The sequence below is a fragment of the Myotis brandtii genome, unplaced genomic scaffold, assembly GCF_000412655.1.
Source record: "Myotis brandtii unplaced genomic scaffold, ASM41265v1 scaffold1384, whole genome shotgun sequence".
NCBI lineage: Eukaryota > Metazoa > Chordata > Mammalia > Chiroptera > Vespertilionidae > Myotis > Myotis brandtii.
The window spans coordinates 841,357-851,020 of record NW_005354938.1 but is presented as its reverse complement, the minus strand read 5'-3'; the positions used below and the strand labels follow the sequence as shown (position 1 = coordinate 851,020).

At 37.9% G+C, this 9,664-nt stretch overlaps 1 long non-coding RNA gene across 1 annotated transcript; it reads left to right on the top strand.

Moving 5' to 3' along the window:
- The first annotated feature begins 167 nt into the window (after positions 1-167).
- LOC106725139 lies at positions 168-4,349 on the top strand. Its single transcript, XR_001361008.1, has 2 exons — positions 168-1,861; positions 3,126-4,349. It is a non-coding gene; the product is annotated as an uncharacterized LOC106725139 (long non-coding RNA).
- The last annotated feature ends 5,315 nt before the right edge of the window (positions 4,350-9,664 follow it).

Sequence of the window (9,664 nt, the reverse complement as noted above, 5' to 3'; positions counted from 1 at the left end):
CTGTCTAATTTTCCCAACACCATTTATTGAAGAGACTGTCTTGACTCCATTGTATGCTCTTGCCTCCTTTGTCAAATATTAATTAAGCATAATGGCTTGGGTCTATTTCTGGGTTCTCCATTCTGTACCATTGGTTGATATATTATATGTCTGTTCTTGTGCTAGTACCTGGCAGTTTTCAGGACAGTGGCTTTGTAATATAGCTTGATATCTGTCAACTAGATTAGATTCTTTTGCAGATTATTTCTCACCTTGGATTATGACAAATTTATGAAAATGCAGTTTCTACTCATGCACATCAATGTTTGTCTTCTAGACATTTTTAATTCATTCTTATGCTTTAAAAGTGATAAGTCTGTTTTCAAAGTTCAACTTCCTTCTTACCTAGAAAACCTTTCATATGTTCTTCCCTCAGAAATACACCAAAATTGTTGCAGATCTTGATCATGTTTCCTATTTTTGTGTTTTGCATAATTGGATTTCGCAAGTTTTTGGCTCCCTTTTATAACACCATTTGTTGTATTAAATCAGGCCTTGCCTCAGGAAAGCTGGCTGTGGCAGATGCCTCATTATGCTGTGACCTGAGGGTTTTCACATTGGACTATGAGGGGAATTTAAACCACTGATCCCAAGGGGAATGGGAAACATACAAAATATAAGAATATTTTAATTATTCAATCTTCCTGTAATGACAGAGTTATTTGGCAAAATGATAGGCAGGATTAAAGTCACTCTTTTTCCATTCCACAGTTGGTAAAATCTTTTATTTATTGCAGGGTAATCTAGCTATTACGGTTTAGTCTTTAAGACACTAGGACCTTAAGTTGCCAAAAATAATGTAAGTTCCTTTGACAATATTTTAAAGATAGGCTGTTTCCTTACTCTTCCTCCCACCCTACTGGATTATTTTGAAACAACTGCCGAACATCACACAGGATAGATTTGGAAAAGGAAAATGGCTTACATAATCTTTGACAAGTGGAAATGGAAGCCTTCAGTCATCTGTTCTGAACTCTGTCCTTTTTGGTTCTCTAGAGAAACCAAAGGCAGCCCTTGCTTAGTTGTCCAGTTTGAGTCTTGACTTGTGTATAGTTAATTATCTCTGCTTGCTGTTAGTCTATTATGTGTGACTTCGGCAGAACACTGTGGGATGATTTGGTGACTGATGCTAAATTCAACTTTAAAGGTGAAAATGTTTCTGAGACTGATTTAAATAAGTAACCCTGGAATAATTTTGTAGGTTTAAAAATGAGCATATTTGTTGATGTTATTGTAAATCAAGTTACTCACTATGGAAGAAGGGAGATACAAAATGAAAGAAGTTAAAGAACCCTGTTTTATTGATTTTGAACTGGAGATATTTGTGTGAATGTGTGTGTAGGTGTATGTATTTTCCTCTTTCATCCCAATATTACCCCTCCCTTCCCCTCTCCCAGATCTGGCTTCATCCTCTAGTCTAGAAGCACTAACCTAGTAATAATGAGCATACCTAGTTCCCTTGGTCTTGCTTTCTAAATACTTTTCCACAGAACCAAAAATGTTGGTTGATTCCGTGTTTGAGGTAAATAAAGTGTAAGGTGAGTTTGGAACATCTTGAGTCAGAAGAGAAGAGAATGCCCAAAGACTGATGGGACACAAAAATTGGCTTCAAGTGCCAAATTTGGGAGAATTTGAGACTAAAGAAAAAAATTGTGATAATGGATTATAGAACATTTGTCTTAGTCTGCTCAGGCAGCTATAAAAAATACCACAGACTAGGTGGTATTCAACATTTATTTCTCACAGTTCTGGAGACTGGCAAGTTCAAGATCAAGGTGCTGGCAGACTTGGTGCCTATGAGGACCCTCTTCCTGGTTTTCAGGTCGACTTATTGCTGTATTCCCACATGGTGGAGAAAGAGGGGACTCTGGTCTTTCTCTTATAAGAGCACTATTCTCATAATGGGGGATCCAACCTCATTGACCTCATCTAAACCTAATTACCTCCCAAAGGCCGCACCTCCGAATTCCATCACATTGGGGATTTGTGCTTCAACATTTGAGACTTAATTAGGTATTTATTGTACTATTCGTCCAGTTTTTCTGTAAGTTTGAAGTTTTAAAAATAAAATCAAGAAAAATAATGACAGGAAGAAAAAAAATTGACCTAAACAAACTTTAAGTACAATCACTAAAACTTGTATGCAACGTCTGGATAAAGGTGACTGGTTTCTGTACTTTTTATTCTTTTTGAAATCTTAGGCCTTTTCAGGTTAGGAAAAATATTTATTTTTGTTAATTCTCACCCAAGGATATTCTTCCATTGATATTTTAGAGGGAATGGAAGGAAGGGAGGGAGTCGAGGAGAGAAGGAAAGAGAGAAATGTTAATGTGAGAGAGAGACATCGATTGGTTGTCTCCCACAAGTACCCAAGGGCCAAGGCTGGGGATCGAACATGCAACCCAGGTATGTGCCCTTGACCAGGAATTGTACCCACAACCCTTTGGTGTGTGGGCTGACACTCTAATCCAGTGGTTCCCAAACTTATTTGGCCTACCGCCCCTTTCCAGAAAAAATATTACTCAGCCCCTGGAAATTAATTTTTTTTTAAATTTTAATAGCAATTACTCATCGCCCCCAAATGCACCTGTGGCCATCACTGCCCCCCTGGATCGCTGCAGCGCCTACCAGGAGGCGGTAGCGCCCACTTTGGGAATCACTGCTCTAATCACTTAGCCACACCGGCCAGGGCTGAAAAAACTTTTACATCTGTATTGTCAAGAGATAAGTTGTATACTCTTTTTATTTCTACTATGTTTGGGGCTACAGACAACAGTAAGCTTGTCTGTGGCTACAACAAATCAGGAGCAAGACTGTGATTGCCATTGCCTTATGGTTGAACAAATTGTGTTGTAGGGTCGTATCCCTTCTTTTTTTTTTTTTTCTTTTTTACATGTCCGAAAGCGCCAGGGTTTGGAAGGGACATGGGTGGACCCTCCAAACACGGGGAAATGCTTTCGCAGTTCCTCTCCCTGCACTATCAATGACCAGGGCACAGGCAGCCCACGATCGTATCCCTTCTTAATGCCATGATTTGGCTCCTAAACTCTACTTAATTTCTGAGCCTCTGTTTCCTTGAATTTCAGGTCCCTGAAGCAACCACCTCGGAAGCTTCCCTGTGTCACTCTGCTCTGTGTCATAGCACAACTTGAATCCATGGTTTCTACTGCTCCTCCATGCATCCTTGTACTAAGAATGCTGAGGGTTAATTGCTTCTCATTGCCCAAAACAAGTCAAATGAATTCTGTTGGCATTAAAGATTTGCCTTTTATGTTGTGCTTGGCCACTAAGTCTCTTCTCACTTTAAAAACAAGGTTCATGAAAAAGATGCTGTTTTCATGAAGTAAGCTCTATCCTTTCAAGACAACTTCATTGCTCACCCTGTTCTTTACTTCTCTGCAAAGCTACGTGTTTTATTTTTTTTAAATTTAGTATAGAATGGGACAGAAGCATGTCTCCAAAGAGCCAGCACCTAGTTTCCCGTCTGCAGAAAATAGATGCCACCTGACAGCAACTGCAGCGACTATTGGCCAAGATGTGAGATGGTTACTTCCTCACGATGAAGCAACTCCAGTTGAAGGAGTTATTATGGTGCAGAGAATTTACAAGAATTTCTCATGAACTTGCTCTAGCCACACAGCTATTCAAAAGGGAATATCCGCCAACCACATTGCCTGGAATCTACTGGAGAGGAAACTTTATTTAATGTAATGTTGACTTAGGTGGAATCAGACAGAGCTGGAATTTGTATTAGTCAAATTTATTGCAATAAATCTACCCTCACTTCATTTCTTTGGAGTAGTTGAACCTGGACCTTAGAGCAAAGAGGGCAAAGGCCATCTCATAGCTATGCGCCCATGATTGAGGCCACTTAATCCATTCTGACACGTGTTCTGTAGAATATTCATTAGGAGTTGTCCAGGCAGCCATAGGCCAACAGTTAGCCAGACAATATTTTTATTGCTGAAGCACCCTAGGGTTCTGAATTGAAGTGTAGGAAATGTTATTTGTAGTTGGAATTCCAAGTACTCTCCCAGGAGTGTTGGTATTTTATAATCTTTATTTCTGCACCCAAACACTGGAGGTCACTATTTATTCATAAATGCCCCTGGATTTGACTGCAAACTTACGTCTATGTACAAAAGGTCATATCTAAAAGGGCCTGGAATTGATCGTGGGATTTTTTCCTTTAATTATGTAACTACAGAGATCCGCTTATATAAACATAAAATGTAAATATAAATTATCATGATCCCCATGGGATTGTAACCTAGGAATAAAGCAGATAGTATTAAATCTAAAATATAAACGAATCCCAAGTCCTTGTTGGTTTCTAGAGACTTGTCTGGCCGTGTTGGTCCTACTTACACACTCAGACGCCCAGCCACCATCCTGGCTGTTAGCCTTGACTTCTGATGAGTCCTGTTGATTCTCTCTCCTCAGACCTTTTAAATTCATCTCTTTATCTTCACCACTCAGACCCTCATCTTTTCCCTGTTTAAAGATTTCAACCATCTTCCAGTTGATCTTCCTGCCTCCACTTTTGCTCTCTAAGATTTGTCAGGGGGACCACACAGAACTTCATGCAGACTTTCAGAGACATGAGCACCCTGTCAAGGCTCTGCCTTAGCACTCGTCCTCCCTTCCAGCACCCGCCCTGCCTTGCCCTCTTTTCATTGTCTCCCAAATATCTGCTCACCTCTTGGGACTCAGGCTCCCCCAGAGCCCTGTGACTTACCAATGCTGGATCTCGCTTGTTCCCTTGTCCCCTCTTCAGTGGCAGGAGAATTGAATTCATGAAGCTGGCAATGTCATGCAAAGTTTCTCTACAGAATTTCACAAATTTACCTCTCTGTAGTGCTAAACTGTCCATTTTTACAGACTTATTCTGTACAATATTTCTTGTCCAGATATTTGATCTTAATCTGTACTGTGCTCTGTGGCTATCCTCCCACTATGAAGCAGAGAAGGAAACCCTGTTGAGGGTGGACAGGAAGGCCAATGAGGCCGAGCCGCCTGTCAGCTAGAACATTTCTCCATTAGCAACGGCTATACTGGTGTGGAAATAGGTACTTAGTGAGTTGTATTCTTGTTTTTTATTCAAATCATAGAGCTAAATGTAGCAGTACAAATATTTTGAAATTTGAAAATGAGAAGATTCCTTAATCCTACCATCCTGTGGACTATTTCATTTATTTCTATGTGCATTTTTCACATAGATAGAATAGATATATTCTAAATTTGCATTCCATTTTGTATTCTTCATAAGTATTTCTCCATGTTTCATAGGCTTCAAACAATCTTGGATAAGTACTGTTCCATTATTTGTATAGAACATAATGTTTCAAAGAAAAAAATAGATACTTTCAATGTTCTGCTATAATAATTCTGTTCTTATAACTTCCCTCAAGGCCTATCTTGAACATCTGTGAGGCTCAGTATAAGATTTCAATGGAGACACACATACTATTTGCCCAAATATTGTAATATATTAATCAGGCTAACAAACTCATATATCTTATACTTGTTGACCAATATACTTTCCTAACAAAAAATATTTTCATCTGTAAAGCCATTTTATATGATGAAAAGCCACCAAAGATTAGGAAGATTATAGAAATCTTTGAAAATTTTTCATATATACTAAACCTTGAATAATATAGTTTGTGTCTGTGTGTACATGAATGCACATGCATGTATAAACTGTGTGTGCTGAAGCAGAAAAGGGTGGTTAAGAATCATAACAGCCCTAACCGGTTTGGCTCAATGGATAGAGCATCAGCCTGCGGACTCAAGGGTCCCAGGTTCGATTCCAGTCAAGGGCATGTACCTTGGTTGCGGGCACATCCCCAGTGGGGAGTGTGCAAAAAAGAATCATAACAGCTACAGTCAGGTAGCTTGAGCACAGTTATGAGCAGTGAAGCATTATGAAATAGAGTTGGAGGAGTACACAGAAGCCACATTGGGTCATGGCGAGAGGTATGGAAGATATGGAAGGCCTCGTAAGCAGTAGAGTGGTCCAGGGGCCCAAGCCCTCATTGCCACTGAAGATCTTCAGCCATTTGAGCATACAATCTCCCTGAGGCAATATTTACATTCCACTATTGTGAAACATAACCCCTATGAGAATTGTAAATCCTATCATAGTTAAAGAGAGATTAGCTCCCAAATATATGAATTATGAGAACTAAAGAGAGAAATGGACAGCAACACAGTAAGAGTAGGAGACTTTAGCCCTGGCACATGTGTCTCTGTTAAGCACCGTCCTTTTCACCAAAAGGTCACTGGCTCAATTCCCGGTTGGGGCACATGCCCGAGTTGCAGGCTTGATGCTCTCTCGCACATCAATGTTTCTCTCTCTAAAATCAATAAAAAAATACTTTTAAAAAAGAGTAGGAAACTTTAATAACTCCCCTTCAATTATGGATAAAACAACCAGAAGATCAATAAGAAAACAGGACTTGAACAACACAATTGGACCAACTGGACCTAACAGAGTGAATACACATTCTTCTCAACTGCACATGGGACATTCCAAGACATGTTAAACTACAAACCAAACCTTAATGATCTTAAGGTTAAAATCATACAAAATATCTTCTTTGACCATGTGGAATAAAACTAGAAATAAAACAAAACAGGGAAATTCACTAAAATGTGGAAGTAAACAATTCACTCTTAATGATCCAAAGATGAGATCACAAGGGAATGCATACAATATTTGGAGATAAAATGAAAACACAAATACCAAAACATATAGGATATAGTGAAAGCAGTACTAAGAAGAACATTTATAGTATCAAATGCTTATGTTTAAAATAGATCAACCTAACAATATCTCAAGAAACTAGGAAAGAACAAACTAAACAAAAAGGTTTGCAGAGAAGGAAATAAAGATTAAGGCAGAGATAAATGAAATAGAAAATGTAAAATACACAAAAACAAAATCAAGAGTTGTTTTTCTTAAAAGATAAAAAAAATTGGCAATCCCTTTAGCTAGACTAAGAAAAAGAGAAGCGATGAGACTCATATCTAGAAATAAAAGAGGGAACATTACTACTGATACCACAGAAATAAAAAGAATTGTAAGACTCTATTAATAATTATATGCCAACAAATTGGATAACCTAGAAGAAATGGATATGTTCCTAAAAACATACAACTTACTAACACCGAATCATAAGAATTAAACAAATCCAAACAGGCCTATAACTAGTAAGGAGAATAACACAGTAATCAAAAGCCTCCCAATAAAAGTATAGGACCAGATGGCTTCGCTGGAGAATTCTACCAAGCATTTAAGGCAGAATTAATACCAGTCCTTCTTAAATTCTTCCAAAAATTGAAGATGAGGGAATACTTCCAAACTCCTTCTATGAAGCCAGCATTATTCTGATACCAAAAAAGAAATAAAAGTCATCCAAATTAGAAAGGAAGAAGTAAAATTATTTTTGATCACAGATTGCATGATCTTATATGTAGAAAATCCTAAAGATTCTACAAAAACTCTTAAAATTAAGAGATGATTTCAACAAAGTTTCAGGATACAAAATTAACACACAAAAATCAAAAGTGTTTCTATACACTGACAATAACAATGAAAAGGAAATCGGTCGCATTTACTATAACATAAAAAAGAATAAAATACTGCATTCTTTGCAAATAGAAAAAAAATCCTAAAAGTGAATCTCAAGTGACCCTGAATAGCCAAAGCAATCTTGAAAAAGTATAGCAAAGTTGAGGGTCTTGATTTCAAAATATACTACAAAGCAACAGTGGTCATGGCCATGTGTGACTGGCATAAAAACAGATATTTAGGCAAGTGGAACAGAATAGAGAGCCCAGAAATAAACCCTTGCATATATGGCCAAATGATTGACAAGGGTGCCAAGACTACACAATGGGAAAAGGGAAGTCTCTTCAACAAATGGTGCTGGGAAAACTGGATATCCACATATAAAAGAAGTTGGACCCTTACTTTACAGCATATATTTAAATTGGATTAGAAATCTAACAATAAGATGTAAAAGTACATAAAACTCCTTGAAGAAAACATAGGGGAAAAGTTTCAGGGCATTGGATTTGGCAATGATTTCTTAGATATGACGGAAGGCACAAGTGACAAAAGCGAAAATAAACAAATGGAACTATATCAAACTCTGTGCAATAAAGGAAACAACAAAATGAAAAGTCAGCCAACTTATGGAGTGGGAGAAAGTATTTGCAAATAATAAAAATGATAAGAAGTTATATCCGAAATATATAAGGAACTTTTACAACTCAACAGCAGCAACAACAAACAACCCAATTAAAAATGGGCAAAGGTCTTGAATAGACAATTCTCCAAAGAATATACACAAGTGGCTAACAAGCATATAGAAAGATACCCAACATCGCTAATTATAATACACATGTAAGTCAAAAGTACAATGAGATACCTTGTCAACACCCACCCCCCCCATTACATTCTTTACTATCAAAAGAATGTAAAATAACAAGTGTTGACAAGGATACAGAGAAATTAGAACCCTTGTGACTATTGGTGGGGATGTAAAATGGTGCTGCCATTATGGTAAAGAGTATAGAGGTTCCTCAAAAAATTAAAAATAAAATTACTATATGATCCAGCCATCCAACTAGGTATATATTCAAAAGAATTCAAACCAGAGTCTTTTTTTATTTTTTATTTTTTTAAATATATTTTATTGATTTTTCACAGAGAGAAAAGGAGAGGGATAGAGAGTTAGAAACATCAATGAGAGAGGAACATCGATCAGCTGCCTCCTGCACACCTCCTACTGGGGATGTGCCCGCAACCAAGGTACATGCCCTTGGCCGGAATCGAACCTGGGACCTTTCAGTCCGCAGGCCGACGCTCTATGCACTGAGCCAAACCAGTTAGGGCCAAACCAGAGTCTTAAAGAGATGATTACTCACCCATCTATTGTAGCATTATTCACAATAGTCGCATGGAAGCACCTGAAATGTTCACTGACGGATGGAAAAAGAAAATGTGGCATATCCATACAGTGGAAGATTATTCAGCCTTAAAAAAGAAGGAAATCCTGACACCTATTACAACATGGATTAACCTCAAGGACATTTCACTAAGTGAAATAAGCTAGTCACAAAAGGACAAATATTGCATGATTCCACTTATATGAAGTCTCTAAATTAGTCATAATCATAAAAGCAGAAATTAGGAAGATGGTTGTCAAGGGCTGGGGGAAGGGAGAATTAGTGTTTAATGGGTATAGATTTTCAGTTTTGCAAGCTGAAAAGGTTCCAGAGATCTATTGCATGACAATGTGAATATACTTAACACTATTTAACTGTACACTTAAAAATGGTTAAGATGATAAAGTTAATGTATGTTTTCCACCACAATAAAAAAAAAGAGAGAGAGATTTAGAGGAAGACTTCTATTCACTGAGTGGCCAGATCATTATGACCGGCCAGATTATTATGACCACCTCATCAATACTTCGTTGGGCCACCTTTTGCCTTCAATACTGCGGCAATTCTTCTTGGCCTTGACTCCACGAGATGTTGAAAGGTGATGCGAGGAATCTGACACCATGCCTGATGCATAGCACTGTCCAGTTCTGTGAGATTTGATGGTTGT